The 22115-nt window shown below is 40.8% G+C and overlaps 1 long non-coding RNA gene across 2 annotated transcripts; it reads left to right on the forward strand.

Annotated features, from left to right (window-relative positions):
- Nucleotides 1-370: 370 nt before the first annotated feature.
- Nucleotides 371-22115, forward strand: LOC133261663 (uncharacterized). 2 transcript variants are annotated; one of them, XR_009741070.1, is made up of 4 exons: nucleotides 371-719; nucleotides 797-919; nucleotides 15574-20488; nucleotides 21693-22115. It is a non-coding gene; the product is annotated as an uncharacterized LOC133261663 (long non-coding RNA). The 2 variants fall into 2 exon arrangements; XR_009741069.1 differs by having other exon boundaries at nucleotides 387-719; nucleotides 15574-22115.

A 22115-nucleotide genomic window follows, 5' to 3' on the forward strand; every position in this document is an offset into this window, starting at 1 on the left:
GTCCCTTGCAGGTACAATCTCCACAACCATTGGCAGAGCAGCCTTGCAGTCTACTTGTTCCAGCTGACTTCCTTTGCTCCTGAGTTCACACAACTTTGATTTCCTTGAGCAAGCTGTACTTAGTTTGACCAAAGTACCCTGACTCGTGTTTTTTGCATTTCCTGAAATACACTTCTGCTTCCTCATAGCTGGGTCATTCTTGATTGCCCTTCAAAATTCTCCTTTAGATGTTATTCTTCTGGGAAGCGTTTTCTAATTCCACAGTCTGAAAAAAACTCTGACCTCCTAGATTCCCAGGCCATGATGCATAATCAATCATAGTGCAGAGAGGTCAAGAGTGATGACCCACAACTCAGATTGTGGGCCAAAGCAAACACTTTTCAATTCTATGATAACTGACTTTATCTTGCCCTGGACTTCTCATTTCTGGAATGTTGGAAATCTTTAAACTTGCTCCTGAAGTAATTCTGTCCCTTTTGCGTAATCAGACAATGCAAATGTTCTAACCCCCTTCTCAAGGGAGTTGGTGTGCGAGTGGGAGAATATTTGCATGGACCAGTCTATCCAGGAAGAGGTGAATGGTTTCTGTGTTGTCCTTTCTGCTTCCTTCTGATTCTCTGTTAAGCTCATCTCACCTCATATTTGGGAGGCAGCCTCTATGTACATTAAAGCTGCTACTGAGCATCTGACTGTTGGAACTCAGAGTCTGTTATCCCAAGGTGAGTGATGTACGGTGATCCCTCCTGAAGAGCTCAGCTGTTACCTCCTGCCAGTTGGTGACCATGTGGTGCTTCAGATTCCCAGGGACTCCATCTCATATCCTGTTTGGCTTGCCTTTGCCTCTAGTCAGTTCACAGCCAGCATGCATGGTTCACATCCCAGGAGGCATCCAGGAGCTTCAGGGTTCCTTCCACATCTGGTAAGTACCAAGGCAGAGTCAAGTGCATCACAACAGTCCCGTCTCTGCAGACACCTCCTCCACTCTTTGCTGCTTCAAGGTCAGTTTGGATAGCCTGGGAGAACATAGCGCTAGCAGGGATGCTCTAAATTTCTCCCTCAATCTGTCTGGGGTTTTTGTGGCAAACTCTCTTACCAAAAACCCCTCCCATTTCCCTGTTCTGGGGATAGACTCAGGGACCCACGACCATGCTCTCTGTGCCCTGACCTCCTTAATTTTTTTTTCAGTTGAGAAAAATGTTAATCAAGCACTTTTAGCTGAACCACAGGTTGGTAAAATTTACTTTCTCATTAAGACCTCTCAAGAAATACTTTCTCTCAAAACACGTGTCCTCATAGCACAATCTCTAACTAAAAAAGAGAAATTAAGTGTGAAAAACACCAGCATCTCTCATACACAGGAAGTCTTCTTTGAAAACTCCCATATATGACAATAAGGAGTATTTTCTGTGGGCTCTGACGTCCTTCAAATCTCCTTATCTGACCTCTGTTTCTCAAGTCAGGAGTTCTTTCTTTCCCCTTCCTACTCCTTAGACGGATGGTAATTTCCCTCTAGTTATAAGCTTAAATTTATCTCTATTTAGAGCTTATAATAAAGTCATATGTTTAACACTTCCCTTTTTTTTTTTTTTTTTTTTGCTCCTGGTATGGAAAGGTCAAGTTACTGAACTTTAGAGATACCTTTATTTTTTAGCAAGCTCTGGCTTATGTCACTACAATCTTGCCATGGGCTTCAAGATCCTCTTACAAATCAAAAGCTGAACAGTAACTCTTTCTTTGTATTCAGCTATAACAACAACAAAAAAGATCCTCCCAGAAGTAACAATGCATCTGGTTTTGTAGAGAAGAGTTTCACACAAGGAAGAATGAAAAAAGAAATTAGTATATTGCAGAAATGTTATCTACTGCTGTACAAACACCTATACTGTAATCACAGTTTCCCTGGTCTGTCTTCCCTTCAGTACTAAAAATCTACCATGGAATGTGTCCTATTCAATTTTGCATCCTACTATAAATAAAACAAAAGCAAGGTTTAAGACTACCTCTTAGCCATCCCTGGTCCACTGGGAATTACAGGGGAGAATCTCAAAGGAAAATAAATTATTACAATTTCAACTCTCAAGCATGGAGTAGCACATGTATGGTGGAGAAGATGAATAAGCATCATTCTGGAAGTTTTTGGGTTCTTAACCAACTATATCCTACATTGATTAGTTGGTCACATGAGAATTTTGAAATCTTGTCAATGGGTCTTCATAGGGGAAAAAACCATAGATATATGCTGTGTTGTTTTAGGCTTCTTTTAAGAGAATACCATAGGTGGCTCAGACAGTAAAGAATCTGCCTGCAATGTGGGATACCTGGGCTCGATCTCTGGGTTGGGAAGATCCCTTGGAGAAGAGTGTGGCAACCCACTCCAATATTCTTGCCTGGAGAATCCCATGGAAGAGGAGCCTCGTGGGTTACAGTTCACGAGGTCACAAAGGGTTGGACATGACAGAGAAACTGAGAATATTTTATATTTTAGGCTTACACTCTTCAACAAAGGTAGAGGAGAATCTGTTGACCAAAAGGAGGAAGATTTGTTTCAAGTAGAAGATGTGCAAACATCATCCAAAAGGAAATTCTCCCACAGGAAAATTTCCTGGGGAAATCCACTAACACAGAGTCAAAGAAAATTTACTTTCATAATCTAAATGTTTTTCAAACTTTATTTAATGTAAAACGTTTGTTTTCCAAATAAAGTCTACAAGTCTAATAAGTAAGATAAATCAAAGTGAAGTAACAAAGTTTGCATTATCTCAGAGACTTAAATCCTCATCGGTCTTCAGCATCTCTCCCACGGCTCTTCTTTCACCTGCACACTATGCTGAGGACAGATGGAGCTTGGTAGAGGATCTGACAAATTCACCATACCCCTTCCATGTAGCAGGAGCTTTGTTACCTTCTGCTGCAAGCTTTTATAAACCCAAATGTGGTTAAAAGAAAGAACTACTTTTCACAATACATCTAGTCAATCTGCAACTTGCTTTCTGATGAGCTATTTGAAAACACACATGTGTTAGAAGAGCTGTGAGGTTAGCTATTTGCTTACATGACCAGGTATGTGCATCAAATTTGGTTGGGGAAAAAAAGAAAAAAAAATATTGACTTCATTTTTTATTATGGCTTTGTTTTCATATATTCACTGTATACAGATAGCATGACTGAATTTTCTGAACTAGAATTTGGATTTGGTATCTATTTCTGCTTTATTGACTATGCCAAAGCCTTTGACTGTGTGGATCACCATAAACTGTGGAAAATTCTTCAAGAGATGGGAATACCAGACCACCTGACCTGCCTCTTGAGAAACCTGTATGTAGGTCAGGAAGCAACAGTTAGAACTGGACATGGAACAACAGACTGGTTCAAAATAGGAAAAGGAGTACGTCAAGGCTGTATATTGTCACCCTCCTTACTTAACTTCTATGCAGAGTACATCATGAGAAATGCTGGGCTGGAGGAAGGACAAGCTGAAATCAAGATTGCTGGGAGAAATATCAATAACCTCAGATATACAGATGACACCACCCTTATGGCAGAAAGGGAAGAAGGACTAAAGAGCCTCCTGATGACAGTGAAAGAGGAGAGTGAAAAAGTTGGCTTAAAGCTCAACATTCAGAAAACGAAGATCATGGCATCTGGTCCCATCACTTCATGGCAAATAGATGGGGAAACAGTGGAAACAGTGGCTGACTTTATTTTTCTGGGCTCCAAAATCACTGCAGATGGTGATTGCACCATGAAATTAAAAGATGCTTACTCCTTGGAAGGAAAGTTATGACCAACCTAGACAGCATATTCAAAAGCAGAGACATTACTTTGCCAACAAAGGTCTATCTAGTCAAGGCTATGGTTTTTCCAGTGGTCATTTACAGATGTAAGAGTTGAACTATAAAGCAAGCTGAGCACCAAAGAATTGATGCTTTCGAACACTGGTGTTGGAGAAGACTCTTGAGAGTCCCCTGGACTACAAGGAGATCCAACCAGTGCATCTTAAAGGAAATCAGTCCTGTGTGTTCATTAGTAGGAATGATGTTAAAGCTGAAACTCCTATATTTTGGCCACCTGATGCGAAGAGCTGCCTCGTTTGAAAAGATCCTGATGCTGGGAAAGATTGAGGGCAAGAGGCGAAGGGGATGACAGAGGATGAGATGGTTGGATGGCATCACAAACTCAATGGGCATGGGTTTGGGTGGACTCTGGGAGTTGGTGATGGACAGGGAGGCCTGACGTACTGTGGTTCATGGGGTTGCCAAGAGTTGGACATGACTGAGTGACTGAACTGAACATTGTCTGACAATGGGAATGAGTCTTTCAAAATCTAGGTTATCTATATAGTTCATTATACGGTGGCAGTTTAGTGTAGTCAGGTCAGAAAGGCCTGGTTTTGAATCCTGATTTCATATATTTTGAGCACATCTCTTGACTTCCCTATGCCTCCATTCCCTCACCTAAATATGGGATAACTGTACTATGTACAACTCTTAAAGATGTTCTCAGTGCAAATAAAATCACAAAGGTAAAGTGGCATAGTACCCTGCATGTAGTAAATGTTGGCTATTATTACTATTACCAGGCTGGCAAAAATAATATTTTCGTGTTGGTATCATTTTTTGAATATGGTCAGCTCTTAATGAGTAATGAGCAAAGGACAATTCATTCCTGTATACATCTGTATATTAAGATATACTTGTACTGGTTGGCGCTAGAAGCTGTGGTAGACACTAGGAGTACAAGGCTAGTAAGACTCATCCTCCATCCTCAAGGAGTGTGCCTTCTCATGGTGGAGCCAGAGAAGGCCAATGACCACTCTCAGTAGACCTGTGGAAAACATAATTCTACTGATTTACACAGGGTGTGATATAGATGGATAAAAGGAAGACACCTCAATGCAAGTGTGTCATTAAAACAGGTTTTCAAGAAGGTTGGAAGTGAGCCAAGATTTGAAGAATGAGTTGCAAAATTGTGGACACAAGGAACAACATGTCCAAAAGGACTAGAGATGAGAAACATCTTGACATATTACTCAACTTGTAATAATTTAGTATGATCCAAACGGAAGGTACGTAGAAGAGAGGATGAGTTGGGGAGTTGAGTTAAGCAATTGCAAGATCTTGTGGGGTGTTGCACACTAAGAAAAAGAATTTGGACTTTATCAAGAAAAATGAAGAGTTGTTAAAGGAGTGTAATCAAGGGAAACAATATCAGCTTTGCCTTTTAAGAAGTCATTCTGGGGTGGAGAATGACTTGTATGGGGATGAACTGATAAAAGGATGATCAGTTAGGATAGGAAAGCAATTAGGAAGCTATTGCTATAATTAAATATGAGGAGGTCAAAGAAAGAACTAAGGACTGAGAGTAGGTATAGAGAAAGTTGTGTGGTGGGGCAGATTCAAGAGATATTTAGGAGGCAGAATCTACTAGGACCGGGTGAGTGTTTGGATTGGGGCCCTGTTGGCAAGGGAGGAAAGAAAGTATAGACAACGTCTATCCTATTCTACTTTGGGTGATAATTATCTAGATGGCAACTGTAAGAAAAAGGCACTGATTTGGTAATGAAAGAATGAGTGGACGTAATGAATGTGAAGACTTTTTGGGTTTTAAAGACTAGCTGTCCCATAAGCAGTTGGATTAGGGATCTCAAGTTTAACCAAGAGGTACAAGCTGGAGAAATGGGCTTCCCAGGTGGCACTATCAGAAAAGAACCTGCCTGCAATGCAGGAGATAACGAGATGTGGGTTTGATCCCCAGGTTGGGAAGATTCCCTGGAGGAGGGCCTGGAAACCCACTTCAGTATTCTTGCCTAGAGAATCCCATGAATGGAGGAGCCTGGTAGGCTACAGTCCATAGGGTCTCAAAAAGTCAGACACAACTCAAAAGACTTAGCATACATGCACAGGCCAGAGAAATATGTTTGGAGTCAATGATACATGCATAAGAAAGAGGTGATATTCTCAAGGAGAGTACACAGAGTAGAAAAGCTAGGGTAAAAATAGAACCCCAGGAGGCAATAAATGTAAGATTTAATTAGAGACAGTAAATTCTACACAGGAGATTGGAAAGAAGCAAAAACAGGGAAACCAGGCAAGGACAGGGTTATAGAATCCATAGGAGGAAATGGTTTCATAAAAGAGAAAGTAAGTGCATCAAAACCCACAAAAGTCAAGAGAGGAAACTTTGGAATGTCCACTGAAACTTGGAACCAAGGGAAGTCACTGGCATTTTGCAGGAAAGTAGAGTCAGTGGAAAAGTCAAGTAGACATTGAATGTCTAATTGTATGGCTGTAAAGGAAAGGAGACAGAGTGGGATCTTATGGAAGTGGGAGCTTGAGGTTAAAAAAGTAATTTTGGGGGGCATTTAAACCAGTCATTCACTTTCTCCCAGATTTGTATTTGAGAAGTCTGGCGTGACTCAATGGATCCTCTGTTTGGGGGTCTCAAAAAAAAAACAAAAAAACAAAAACAAAAAACCCAAAGTGTCAACAAGGCTGGCTCTTATAAAGAGGATTTGGGGAAGAATCCAATTTCAAGTTCTTTCAAGTTGTTGGCAGAATTCAGTTCCTTATGGTTATAGGACTTAGGTTTCTATTTTCTGGCTGAGTCCTTCCAGTAGAGGCTACCTGAATTCCTCATTAGGTGGTCTTCTCCAGCTTCAAAGTGACAACAAATTGAATCATTTTCATGCTTTATATATCTTTTTATTTTCTTACCACTAGCTTAAATTTCTTAAAATTCTTAATTGTAAAATATGCACAGTATAAAATTTACCATTGTAAACATTTTTAAGTGTACAATTCAGTAATGTTGAGTATATTCACAGGGTGCAACGAATCTCCAGAACTTTTTCATCTTGCAAAACTGAAACTGTACCAATTAAACAGAAACTCATTTCCCCCTCTCTCAGCCCCTGGAAACCACCATTCTACTTGCTGTTTCTATGAATTTGGCTATTCTAGATATTTCATGTAAGTAGAACTATACAATATTTGTCTTTTTGTGACTGGCTTACTTTGCTTAGCATGATAGTTTCTTTTCTTTTTTTTTTTCTTTTTTAAATTTTATTTTATTTTTAAACTTTACAATATTGTATTAGTTTTGCCCAACATCGAAATGAATCCGCCACAGGTATACCCGTGCTCCCCATCCTGAACCCTCCTCCCTCCTCCCTCCCCATACCCTCCCTCTGGGCCATCCCAGTGCACCAGTTTCAAAGTTCATCCATGTCATAACATGTGTCAGAATTTCATGGAGAAAGAAAATTTTAAGATGGAAAATATGAGACAATAAATGGATGGAACAGGCCTTAGGAAAGGAAACAACCCATGTATTAAGATTGGAGAAATCCTGCTTGAATTCCTACCACTTGAGAGTTATTGCTTGTTCTTCAAGATCTTTCATTCTTTCAATCTCCCAGGTAAAAAGCAAATATATCTGGAGATGAGTAAGCCATTAAATAGCCGATAATTGATCAGTTGGCAATTGGTTGAAATCTAGACACTACAAGAAATGAGAAGACAGTGTCCAAGGATCAGACTGGTGGTCAAAAGTCATCCTTCCTAAGAATCCTACAAAAGTCTTATAGATTGTCTTGGAATGGAAATTATGGCTTTACCAAAGAAGATTTGCAATTTCATTTAGTTTGGTTTAGGTGGGTATTATTCTGTTTTTGAACAAGAAGAGATTGTTGACAAAGGAACAGAAACCAGAAAGACCTCAGTGAGTGGGAAATCAGACTGAAACTAGAATTTCCATAGAGAATCACTTTTTCAGAGCAAATCAATTGTACCTGGAGACTTGGAAATGACTATATTGCAAAGGGTTCAGCTCTCAGGGGCCTTATGAGACACTTTATATCTCCAGCTATGGCCCCCTCCTCTGACCTCTTGTATACTCAGCTACTACTTGACAAATGGACTGGAGCCTGCCAGATTCCTCTGTCAATGGAATTTTCCATGCAAGAATACTGGAACAGTTTGCCATTTTCTACTACAGGGGATCTTCATAGCCCAGGGATTGAACCTGCATCTCTCGTGTGTCCTGCATTGGCAGGAAGACACTTTACCACTAGCACCACCAGGGAAGACCTTAGATGACTAAGGAATCTCAAAGTTAACATGTCCAGCACTGTACCCTGGATTTCCTACTTCTCTCCCAATTCTGTGCCTCTCCTATTTTCCCCCAGTTCAGAAAATGTCTTCAGTATCAATCCATTTGTTTAGGCAAAATTCTGGAGGTTTTCCCATTTCCTTCATGCAATCTATCAGCAAATTCTGGCAGTTCTATTCCAAGAAACTTTTACTTCTTCCCATCTTCCTTGAATCATCCAGTTCAAGCATCAGTACTTCTCATCTATACTGAAAGACCTGTTAGGTCTATTGCAGTTGACCTAACAGGTCTTTCTGCCCCATTTCTGCCAGCCTTAAATCAATTCTCCAAACAGCAACCTCAAAATCTCTAGATGTCTTTTCACTGCACTTGGAGTGAGATCTTAAGTTTTCTATCATGGGCCCTGGAGCCTGTTAACATGCTGATCTCATCTACTATTTTCTCTTTTCTAACCACTCTGCAGCTGCTTCTGCCTCCTTTCTATTCCTCAAACTCTCAAGTTTTGTTCTCCTCTGAAGGCTCTTCTTTCCACCTGGAAACACTCTTCCTCCAAATCATGTCATCACTGTCTCCTTATGGGTATTCTGCTCTCAGGTCAAATGTTGCCTCCTTAGTAAGTCTATCTAAATCTACAGAAACCTTTCACTCAGTCACTCTGTGGCACACCACCCTCTTCATAGATATTTTCTGTGTCTGGAAAGATCACTTTTATCTATATGCTTATCATGAGCGTACAACCACCAAGGAGAAAAGATCTAGTCTGTCTAACCACCGCCTTCCCAGAATGTAGAACAATTTCTGGTACAAGGTAGGTGTTCAATAAATGTGCATTGATTGAATAGGTGAATCCTTTGCAATCCTTTACAAAAATTCTTTGAAAATGCTGGGGGATTAAACAGATGGCAAGCAGGGCACCTTGTTTTCACAATGGATTTCTGTTCTTGTGAAAGATGAAACAAGAACATATTATTCAACGAATTAACGATAACAGTTCTGGATTCTTCCGGTTACAGGGTAAATGTGTTTGAAGGTGAAAACAATGTGGTGTTGATCTCCTTTCCTGGCTTTGCAGAGAACCAGGAAGATGAAATCAGTGATTTCAAAATGAGTCACTGGAAACAGCGGTTTTCAAAGAACACACCTTGAAGTTTAAACCAGGTGACACAGAGGGAGGAAGAAAAACATGACAATCATTTAGACTTTGTAACTTTTCAGCAGTTCAGTATAGGTTCATCTGTTAAAATATGTGCACTAAAGCATGGGCTTTGGCACCCTCAAGCAATGAGTTATCCTGGGTCCTCATGGGTGGCTGTTTTCCTGATAGTTGATGGTTAACTTGTAATTGCTGTAACTGATCTTTAAAAAAAAGGGAAACATTCTAAAATTTTCCCCTAATTAAGAGAGGCAATGGAAAAAAACATGGGCTTTAGAAAAGCAGGATAGACTTGGTCTCTGTCCAAGTTCTGCAACTAAAAAATTCTGTGACGTTGGCACTTAACCCTGAGCTGCAGATTCTTTATCTGGAAGATGAAACTAACAATCTCTCATGGATATGTTATGTGGATGAAATGAAGCAATGGTTATAAATATGTCCTTATTCAAGATAGGAACTTCAGAAATGATAAATAGTTTGAAGACTGTTAGTAAAACATATTCTTTAAAGATATCCAACAACCTGTATTCTTTTCTAATGCCTTTGTTAATACTATGAGCAGAATATTTGTGATGTTAACATAACTAGAAATGTATGTGGTGTGAAATATGAACACAAATATATGTCAATACCTCCTGCAGCATTAAAATTCTCCTTTTCTGAAGATGTTCCTGATTTCAGATTACTTTGACTTGTTTGACCCCATCTCATGAAACAAATGAAATAGGGCAAATTTGTAAGTTCCAGGGAAGACTAAGATGGCCACTTTCCTGCAAAATGAATTAGTTCAGTAAAGGCTACTCTTCCACAGGTGGACCTCAGATCTTCCAGAAGCCCTCCCTTCTTGGGCTTTAAGGCAGTGTTTTCTAAGTTCCTTCCATAAGACTCTGAACCCAGGAGATGTCCCTCTGAAAAAGGTTCTGCGGTGAAATACATTTGGGCTGTAAGGCAGTGTTTTCTAAGTTCCTTCCATAAGACTCTGAACCCAAGAGATGTCCCTCTGAAAAAGGTTCTGAGGTGAAATACACAGTGATTATCTCCAAGACTGTAGAGGAAGAAAGTGTCCTAGGGGAAGAAAAAAGCATTCAAATCTATTTAAACTATTGTTTGTTAAACTATTGGACTATACTTTTTTTTTTTAAATAACATAACACTAATTAACAGGAAGTTTGCTTGCTATAGAATACATTGGTAGTAATACTGCTTTAGGAAAGGGCTATGTTTATTAATAAAATAAAACTGCCAAGACCGTCATGATTGTCCCTGTAGGGAAAGAAGAGACATCATTCCCACCCCGAAGTTTTACCACTTTTCATGGTAACAGTTGCCTGGGGAACATTTTGAAAATGTGGGGGCACTTTTGTCTTCCAATGTGATCATACTTGAGCACTTACCTGGGAAAAACATTATCCTTACTTTATTTTTCTTTTATATTATAGTTTGAGGATTATAAATTTATATATGCAGATCAGTTATATTATCTCTGAATTGTATTTTAGGGTAGCAAAGAGAGGACTACAAAAATTTGTTCTAGAAAGATGTCACTGGTTTGATAGCTATGGGAAACATTCACTGAGGATTTCTCACTAATTTTGATTGTCATCTCCATTTAGGTGTAGAAGTGTCAGAACGTCCTTTTCTCAGTTTTGTCCCAAGCATGGATAAAGATACTTGCCTCCATTCCCTCTGAGCCTGAAAAGTCTCAAATGAAAAGGAACAAAACAAAGCAAAACTCTGATAGCAGGGAAATAAGCAAGGAAAGTTGGGAGGATCCAAAGTAGGAGAAATCTACACAATCTGGCTTATAAGATATAACTGTGCAGGGTCTTGCAGACTCTGTCCCAACCCTTTGGTGGGCTAGGGATGAAGAAATGACTGACCTGAGTCTTTATCTTTTTAGCACTTCAGCTCCATGATGGACGGGTCATGGTGGAGAATTCTAACAAAATGTGGTCCACTTGAGAAGGGAATGGCAAATGGTATTCTTGCCTTGAGAACCCCATGAACAGTATGAAAAGGCAAAAAGATAGGCACTGAAAGATGAACTCCCCAAGTCGGTAGGTGTCCAATATGCTACTGGAGAAGACTGGAGAGATAACTTTGGAAAGAATGAAGAGACGGAGCCCAAGCGAAAACAATGCCCAGTTGTGGATATGATTGGTGATGGAAGTAAAGTCCAATGCTGTAAAGAACAATATTGCATAGGAACCTGGAATGTTAGATCCATGAATCAAGGTAAGTTAGAAGTGGTCACACAGGAGATGGCAAGAGTGAGCATCGACATTTTAGGAATCAGTGAACTAAAAGGGATTGGAATGGGCACATTTAATTCAGATGACCATTATATCTACTACTGTGGGCAAGAATCCCTTGGAAGAAATGGAGTTGACTCATAGTTAACAAAAGCATCTGAAATGCAGCACTTGTGTGCAATCTCAAAAACGACAGAATGATCTCTGTCCATTTCCAGGGAAACCATTCAGTATCACAGTAATCCAAGTCTATACCCCAACCAGTAATGCTGAAGAAGCTGAAGTTGAATGGTTCTATGAAGAACTCCAAGACCTTCCAGAACTAACACTCCCAAAAGATGTCCTTTTCATCATAGGTGACTGGAATGCAAAAGTAGGAAGTCAAGAGATACCTGGAGTAACAGGCAAATTTGGCCTTAGAGTACAAAATGAATCAGGGCAAAGGCTAACAGAGTTTTGCAATGAGAATGCACTGGTCATAGCAAACACCCTCTTCCAACAACACAAGAGAAGACTCTATATGTGGACATCACCAGATAGTCAATATTGAAATCAGATTGATTATATTCTTTGCAGCCAAAGATGGAGAAGCTCTATAAAATCAGCAAAAACAAGACTGGGAGCTGACTATGGCTCAGATCATGAACTCCTTATTGGCAAATTCAGACTTAAATTGAAAAAAGTAGGGAAAACCACTAGATCATTCGGATAAAACCTAAATCAAATTCCTTATGATTATACAGTGGAAGTGAGAAATAGACTCAAGGTATTAGATCTGATAGATAGAGTGCCTGACGAACTATGGACATTGTACAGGAGACAGTGATCAAGACCATTCCCAAGAAAAAGAAATGCAAAAAGGCAAAATGGTTGTCTGAGGAGGCCTTACAAATAGCTGAAAAAAAGGGAAGTTAAAGGCAAAGGAGAAAAGGAAAGATATAAGAATCTGAATGCAGAGTTCCAAAGAATAGCAAGGAGAGATAAGAAAGCCTTCCTCAGTGATCAATGCAAAGAAATAGAGGAAAATAATAGAATGGGAGAGATCTCGTCAAGAAAATTAGAGATACCAAGGGACCATTTCATGCAAGGATGGGCACAATAAAGGACATAAATGGTATGGACCTGACAGAAGCAGAAAATATTAAGAAAAGGTGCCAAGAATACACAGAAGAACTGTACAAAAAAGATCTTCATGACCCAGATAACCACAATGGTGTGATCACTCACCTAGAGCCAGACATTCTGGAAGGTGAAGTCAAGTAGACCTTAGGAAGCATCACTACGAGCAAAGCTGGTGGAGGTGATGAAATTCCAGTTGAGCTATTTCAAATCCTGGAAGATGAACCTGTGAAAGTGTTGCACTCAATATGCCAGCAAATTTGGAAAACTTAGCAGTGGCCACAGGACTGGAAAAGGTCAGTTTTCATTCCAATCCCAAAGAAAGTCAATGCCAAAGAATGCTCAAACTACCACACAATTGCACTCATCTCACATGCTAGCAAAGTAATGCTCAAAATTCTCCAAGCCAGGCTTCAACAGTACATGAACCAGGAACTTCCAGATATTCAAGCTGGATTTAGAAAAGACAGAGGAACCAGAGATAATTGCCAACATCTGTTGGATCATCAAAAAAGCAAGAGAGTTCCAGAAAAAACATCTCCTTCTGCTTTATTGACTATGCCAAAGCCTTTGACTGTGGAACACAACAAACTGTAGAGAATTTTTCAAGATATGGGAATACCAGACCACATTGTCTGCCTTCTGAGAAATCTGTATGCAGGTCAAGAAGCAACAGTTAGAACTGGACATGGGAAAACAGACTGGTTCAAAATCGGGAAAGGAGAATGTCAAGGCTGTATATTGTCACCCTGCTCATTTAACTTCTATGCAGAATACTTCATGTGAAATGCTGGGCTGAATGAAGCATAAGCTGGAATCAATATTTCTGGGAGAAATATCCACAACCTCAGATACTCAGATGACACCACCATTATGGCAGAAAGTGAAGACAAACTAAAGAGTCTCTTGATGAAGGTGAAAGAGGAGAGTGAAAAAGCTGGATTAAAACTCAACATTCAGCGCCCTCTGCGGCCCGGTCCTCCGTGGAGGCGGCGCGAACGGCCAGGGGGCGGCGGATGGCTCTGCGGGGCCTGGCAGGCTCGGGGCCCGGCTCCCGAGGGCCGATTTTAAAAATAAATAAATAAATAAAACTCAACATTCAAAAAAATAAGATCATGGCATCCGGTCCCATCACTTCATGGCAAATAGGTGGGAAAACAATGGAAACAGTGACAGACTTAATTTTCTTGGGCTCCAAAATGGCTGCATATGGTGACTGCAGCCATGAAATTAAAAGACTCCTGCTCCTTGGAATAAAGTTTATGACCAACCTAGACAGCATATTAAAAAGCAGAGACATTAGTTTGCTGACAAAGGTCCATCTAGTCAAAGCTATGGTTTTTCCAGTAGTCATGTATGGATGTGAGAGTTGGACTATAAAGAAAGCTGACCTCCAAAGAACTGGTGCTTTTGAACTGTGGTGTTGGAAAAGACTCTTGAGGGTCCCTTGAACTGCAAGGAGATCCAACCAGTCCATTCCAAAGGAAATAAGTCCTGAATATTCATTGGAAGGACTGATGCTGAAGCTGAAACTCCAATACTTTGGCCACCTGATGCGAAGAACTGACTCATTTGAAAAGACCCTGGTGCTGGGAAAGATTGCAGGTGGGAGGAGAAGGGGACGACCGAGAACGAGAGGGTTGGATGGCATCACTGGCTCAATGGACTTGAGTTTGAGTAAGCTCTGGGAGTTGGTGATGGACAGGGAAGCCTGGCGTGCTGCAGTCAGTGGGGTTGCAAAGAGTCGGACAAAATTGAGTGACTGAACTCTCTCAGCTCCACGAGTTTACTAGCAGTTATTAAACTTGTGACTCAATAAACACTTTCTTAGGAATCTACATGCTACAAATCCCAGGTTACAAAAGAAAGTAATTTAGTTTTCCTCTTGAATTTGTTGGAACCCTGTTCAGTGTCTTGTGGCAGAAAAACCAAACTTGTGTTAACCCAGAATGTTTCATTACCTCATGTAACCACACTAGATGTTTTTTACTCTAGAGGTCAGCATCCAGGGTTGACATGAATTTGTCAGGAATGTGGCATCCTCCAGCTTTCTTCTCTGCTGTCTCTTAGGAGCACTGAGTGTTATCTATGATGGCTACCAAAGTCCCAGTTATTTGCCCACATCAGCCATCAGAAAGGAGAAAAGAAAGAAGAATCACATTTTATCCCTGTTAGGATATTTTCTAGAGTTGTGCACGCCATTTCCATCCCATTGGCAGGAACTTGGTCATATGGTTGCATATTGCTGCAAAAGTGACTAGGAAATAGAATCATTAGGAAACCCCTGCCTAGCTAAAATCAGTGGATTCTTCATTAGTTATTAATGACATCATACACGTTGGGTGTGACCTTAGGAATGATATCATATACTTTGAGTGTGACCAGCTACTTTTACAGATCTCACAGTCATGCATCTCTTATTTTAATACAACAATGATATTCATATGATAGAAAATTTTCACATGCATTAGCGGGGAAATGTTTTCTATGAGGAAATGTTTTCTCAGGTGTGTACAATTAATTTTCTTCTCTGATTTCTGCATCACTGGTAGCTAAAACACCTTCAAAATACTTTTCTTCCATTTTTGTTATGAGGTGTAATTTAATGATTCTCTTTTTCCAACTATATTTAGCTTTCTGATACCAGTTTGGTCTGAAATATCAAAATTATCCCTTATAGAAATGCACATGATGCAGTCAGCTTCAATTATTTGTATGACATTATGATTTGTCATTGAGCCAGAAAAATGATAATTATGATGTTGCATGGTTGAGAACTAGAGAAAGTAGTGTAAATTCTTCAGTTTATGGAAGGGGCATCTTATTCTATCTCTGTAGGCTTATATGAAACCTGTTCATCTGTATCACAGAGAGTAGATAAATAATTTTGTCCAGATTAACTGGTATGCTTCCCCTTGCTTTTCTTTCTTTTTTTTTTAGGTTTGGTGTGGGACCTGGGATCCTGCATTTCTAAACTCACAGGTGGGTGTCAGGGGCACTGATGCACCTCATGTTGAGCAGAAAAATATCAGAGGTACTATTTCTGAGCTTGTTTTTTTCCTTACTTTTTTTTTTTTTTTACCACTTTATTTACCTTTTATTACTGAATTTTGTTGTTTTCTTTTCAACACCAACAAGAATCAGCTGGGTGAGATGAACAGGGAGAGTAACATGGAAACTTACAATATTATATGTAAAATAGACAGCCAGTGGGAATTTGCTGTATGACTCAGGAAACTCAAACAGGGGCTCTGTGACAATCTATGTTTAGATTTTTCAATTTAATTTTTAATTTTATATTGGCATATGGATGATTTAAAACATTATGTTCATTTCGAGCGTATGGCAAAGTGATTCAGTTATACATGTACACGTACCCATTCTTTTTTAGTTCCTTTGCTTTTCAATGTAAACTTTGGGTCCTCATGTTCTACAGCCTTTAGGAGCCCCTTACTCTAAATAATAATAATAATTAGAGAGGAAGAAGAGGCAGAGAGGGAGGGGAAGGGGCAGAAAGAGGGGGATGAATAATGTAAGAGTTCTTTCCATGTGCACAGAAAATGCAGTATTTTATTTTAAATTTTTGTAACTTTAAACTTTTTATTTTGTATTGGGGTATAGCCAATTAGCAATATTGTGGGAGTTTCAGGTGAACAGTGAAGGGACTCAGCCATACATATGCATGTATTCATTCTCCCCCAAACCCCACTCCCATCCAGGCTGGCACATAACATTGAACAGGGTTGCATGTGCTATACAATAGGTCTTTGTCAGTTACCCATTGAAAATGCAGTATTTTGTTGTAACCCCTCCCCATGTGTTACTGAGAATCCCCAAGGAATGCTCACATGCCCCACAAATCTATCCTGTTTGTGACTTGTCCCCTTAGCTGCTCATTCTGTCCCAGATGACTCCTCTGTGCTCTGGGCATCCCTTGCTAGCTCATAACCAACCTCTCAAAGCAGCTACTGCTTTCGTTGCACTGATTGGAGAAGGAAATGACTACCCAGTCCAGCATTCTTGCCTGGAGAATCCCATGGACAGAGGAACCTGGCAGGCTACAGTCCCTGGGGTCCCAAGAGTTGGACACAACTGAGTGACTTAGCACACAAGCCCATTCCTTAATTCCCAAAAGCACTGGTGGGGCTGAGCTGTAATGGTTAACAAAAGTGACTCTTGGCTTGGGAAAGCAAAGGAAAGGCAAAAGGGGTGAGCTTAAGCTTTTTCACCAGCTGCTGATAACTCCTGGAGCCTCCTGCTCATTGCCAATCCAGAGGGGAAATCCCATCTTGAGTCACTTTCTCAACAGAACTTCAGGAGTTCTTTCTTTCCCACAACAGCGCCTTTGCCCACGTTCCTCCCCGTCTCCCTCCTCCCATGGCAAACCATGAGGTCCAGTGCTGGTTAAGGCAACTGAGAACATGGAGTCTATTTATTTTCTCTTTTTATAGGATTATCAACTACATTTTACATTTGTAGACTTTTGCCTTTCATTTAAAAATAAGGAAATTTAAATCAAGGAATGGCTTCACTGAGATGCCACACTTCTGTTTACAATCCAGTGCCAGCAAAGTGAGTGTTAAGGCTGGTTTTGTCTCGATACAGTGAACAGAGAACACCTCCACTTCCTGCTAAACTATATGCCAGGTGTCATGGCTTAGATGGAGCCCCTGGGTGTTTCAGTGAGAACGGGGCACAGTGCAGGATGGGGCACAGAGCTGGTGGCTGTTGGTGTCTCCTCTCTGCCCACTCCCTGTGGATAAGGCTCTGCTGTGTCCTCTCCCACGGTGCCAGGGCAGCTGCTGCTCACCACTGCTGGTCCAGCCCCTGAAACGCAACTCCACCACCTCCATGTTGACTTACATTTGTCATTCTCTTCCTTTGTTCCCACTTTCCATCTTTCCAGCCTCTTACATTTCCCATTCTCTTCCTTTGTTCCCACTTTCCATCTTTCCAGCCTCTTACATTTCCTATCCTTTTACTCATGTATCTTACATTTTGCCATCTAATGAGAATTTTTTCCTTCCATCTCACAGCCAGGTGGCGCTAGTGGTAAAGAACCCGCTTGCCAATGCAGGAGACACAAGAAACTCAGGTTCCATCCCTAGGTTGGGAAGATCCCCTGGAGGAAGAAATGGCAACCCCTGGAGGATTCTTGCCTGGAAAATTTCAGAGACAGGGGAATCTGGAAGGCTTACAGTCGATGGGGTCACAAAGAGTGGGACATGACTGAGCAACTTAGCACACATGCATAGCACAGAAAGTCAGCATCCTGTGTCTCCCTCATTGGGTGCTGGGTGTTCTCAGAAACTGCTTCTCTATTGCTGAGAGCTGTTCACCATTTGTTCAAGTTTCTCAGGCATTTTTGCACCTGTTCCACAAGTCTAATGGCTCCCAAGGACTTCAGGTATGACAGCCAGCATGTCCTGTTCATGGATTATTGAAATGCTCCTCAGAATTCCCCATGCACTGCATACTAGAATGTACAGACCTAAAACAGAGACTGTATTTTCCAGGAAGGCCCATTTCAGCCTTGGTATGTTTTCCGGTTCTTGATGCTCTAGAAAGATACAGTTCTATTCTACCCATTATAGGTTTGAAGGGATTGTGAGTTGCTTAAAAGATGATTTGGGTTTCAAAATTAGCTGTAAAGGAGAAATTGCTCCAGGATGATATAATATGGATATGGGGCTCCCCAGGTGGCTCTGTGGTAAAGAATCTGCCTACCAATGCAGGAGATGCAGGAGACATGGGTTGATCCCTGGGTCAGGAAGATGCCCTGGAGAAGGAAATGGCAATCCACTCCAGTATTCTTGCCTAGGAAATCCTGTGGACAGAGGAGCCTTGAGGGCTATAGTCCCTGGGATCGCAAAGAGTTGGACATGACTGAGCAACTGGGCACACACACAATATGGATATATGAGAAAACAAAAAGGGGGGGAGAATAGGATTCTATTAGTTGGGCACTTTTTGATTGTAAGTAACAAAAACCCTACTAAAATTAACTTAAAGAAACAGGGAATTCATTGGTCTATGCGATTAGAAAGAATGGGGTGGAATTGACCTTCAGGGCAGCTGGTATCAGGGCTCGCTCTACTTCTCTGCATCTGTGCTCCCTTTTGCCTGGTGATGCTCTTCTCTTCTGTTTCAGAGAGATTTTTTTCCCCATACAACATGGCTAAGGGGGCACACTTGATTTATTCATCACTCCAGGTTCTTGGCTTGAAGAAATTCTTCCTAGCTTAGTGACTGTAGAGGATCAGGTGGACCTTTCTCCCCCAGCTTCAGTGCATATAAACCACAGGGAAAGATTTTGTGCAGCTCAGTCACAGTCTTGGGCCTGCCACATTGCTGTAACTGGCTCTACCTGCCCTGTTCCTAGTCCCTTGCCCAGGCCTGCGACAAGTGGTGTGTGTGTGTGTGTGTGTGGTGCATCATGGTGGTGGGGGCTGTAATTGGCAACCCCCTCCCAGTATCATGTTAATTTTTGAGGGCAGTAGCAACAGTTACTCCCAAAGAAGCAGTTACCTGAAAAAGGAATAACTATCAGACAAAACAATTGACATTCACTACAGGGATGAAGAAAGTAATTAAGATTTTCCAACTTTGGAGAGAAAGTAAACAGAAAGTAGAATACTAATAGAAAAAATATGGAGGAAAAAGGACAAATTTGTAGAGAGAATATGAAATAAAAACTATTATGACAATGATAAAATATTTGACAGTAAATATTTGAAGTTTTTAGGCATTGTAGGATAGTTAACAGTAGGATGTATGATTTTGCTGTGCAGTTGCTCAGTTGTGTTGACTCTTTGTGACCCCATGGACTGCAGCACACCAGGCTTCCTTGTCCTTCACCATCTCCTGGAGCTTGCTCAAACTCATGTCCATGGAGTCAGTGATGCCATCCAACCATCTCATCTCTGTCTTCCCCTTCTCCTCCTGCCTTCCCAGCATCAGGGTCTTTCCCAGTGAGTCGGCTCTTCCAGCAGGTGGCCAAAGTATTGGAGCTTCAGCTTCAGCATCAGTCCTTCCAATGAATATTCAGGGTTGATTTCCTATAGGATTGACTGGTTGGATCTTGCTGTCCAAGGGACTCTCAAGAGTCTTCTCCAGTACCACAGTTCAAAGGCATCAATTCTTTGGCTCTCAGCCTTTTTTATTGTCCAGCTCTCACATCTTTATTGCAAAATTCAGACTCAAGTTAAAGAATGTGGGAAAAACCACTAAGCCATTCAGGTATGACCTAAATCAAATCCCTTATGATTATACAGTGGATGTGACAAATAGATTCATGGGATTAGATCTGATAGAGTGCATGAAGAACTATGGATGGAGGTTTGTAACACTGTACAGGAGGTGGTGATCAAAATCACCCCCAACAAAAAAGAAATACAAAAAGATTGTCTGAGGAAGCCTTACAAATAGCTGAGAAAAGAAGAGACACAAAGGCAAAGGAGAAAAGGAAAGACATACCCATCTGAATGCAGAGTTCCAGAGAATAGCAAGGAGAGATAAGAAAGCCTTCCTAAGAGAACAATGCAAAGAAATAGAGGAAAACATGGAATGGGAAAAACTAGAGATCTCTTCAAGAAAATTAGAGATACCAAGGGAACATTTCATGCAAGGATGTATGATTAAAAGTAAGATAAACTAAAGTTTGGAAATGATTTGAGGAGTAGAATAATGTCTATTGATAGAAAGATCAGTGGACTCAGTTACTTGGCTTACGTTTCATATACTTGTTGGTTTAGAAAGGCACTGGGTGAATTCCCTGGAAGACTTGGACTTCAAAGTGGATTTGTAGTGAGGAAGAAAGAAGGAACAGAGGGGGGAAATTTCTCTGGAGTGAGAGGTGAGTGTGTTTCAAAGCTTGAAAGAGCAGGAAAGTGTAATAGTGACCTTAGCCAGAATTCCCATCTGTGAACCAACACGGCCAAGCACAGGCAGCCTGAGCATCAGAGGAAATTTCCAGTGAGAACACGAAACAGTCTCATCTGGATGGAGGCTTGTGCCAATGTCAGGAGGGACAGAAACAGTACAATACTGGGAAGTGTGGCCTGTGTTTGGCCCTGTAAGGTCCACGAGTTCATGAATTATTCTTTCCTTAGGAAATAAACAATTGGAAATCAAATGAGGTAAAAGGAAAATTACTCGGTAAGAGCAAAGCGTCACCTTCTTAGGGTTCCTGATTAAGTAAATCCACACACGTAATCTCAGGAGAAACACTGTTACAAATACCTAGTTCTTCCAATCCTTTTATCAGCTGTATGATGCTGATCAGAAACCTCGTATAGTAAAACACCCTGTGTCTAGGTTGATGATTTGGTGTACTACCAGGAGAAGAGTAGGTTTCGATCCCTAGCTTTACCACTGGGTATGACAGTCACTCAACTGTCTGAGTTTTGATTTGCCCACTTGGAAATGGGGAATCTGGAACTAAGAACCTTGACCTTTTATTTCTAATTTAGTACAGCACTTTCCCCTAAAAATCAACATTTTCCCCCTCAAAGCGTGTAGTTGTGCAAACTGAATGAAAAGAGAATACATAAAAGCACTGTACAAAGTGCAGACAGAGAGGATGATGAATGTTGATTGAGCACAGACTATGATCTGGGAATTTGGGATACACAGATGAATGAGACATAGACTTGCCCTTGAAGGGTGAGGTAGAGAGAATAAAAGCCGACCCCAAATTCCACATCCTGATCTTCCCAGTCTGTGAATATGCTACCTTCCTTGGGAAAAGAGATTTTGCAGATGTGGTTAAGTTAAAAATCTTAGAAAGGTTACCCAAATTATCTGGCAGGTCTAGTGTAATTGCAAGGGTCTTTATAACGGGTCTTCCCTTATAATGGTGGCTTAGATGGTAAATGATCTGCCTGCAATGCAGGAGACCCTTGAGTTCGATCCCTGGGTTGGGAAGATCCCCTGGAGAAGGAATGGCTACCCACTTCAGTATTCTTGCCTGGAGAATTCCATGGGAAGTCCATGGGGCTGCAAAGAGTCAGACACCACTGAGTGACTAACACTTTCAATTTTTTTTTAATAATGGAAAGATGCAGCAGTAAAATCAGAATCTGAGGAGAGGAGATGTGATAATGGAAGCAGAGATCCAGGTGATGTGAAGACCAAGTGTCAAAGTCGAAGTCAAGGAGTGCAGACAGCCTCTAGAAGCTGAAAAGCAATGATATGGATTCTCCCCTAGATCCTCCAGAAGAACCGTTTTGCCAACAACTTGATTTTAGCCCTTAAGACCTATTTGGGCTTCTGATGCCCAGAACTGTAAGATAATAAAGTTTTGTTTTAAGCCACTAATTTTGTGATCACTTATAATAGCAGCAAGAGCCTTACAGTGTATGTGATGAGAAGATCCATAAACAAAGACTTTCAATCTAGAAAGATTGTTGCTGTGATAGGGGTGTGCACAGTGTCCTGTGTGACACGCAATGCCCTCTCACCTAGTTTGAGCATGTTTGGAG

This window comes from Bos javanicus, chromosome 15 (assembly GCF_032452875.1).
Source record: "Bos javanicus breed banteng chromosome 15, ARS-OSU_banteng_1.0, whole genome shotgun sequence".
NCBI lineage: Eukaryota > Metazoa > Chordata > Mammalia > Artiodactyla > Bovidae > Bos > Bos javanicus.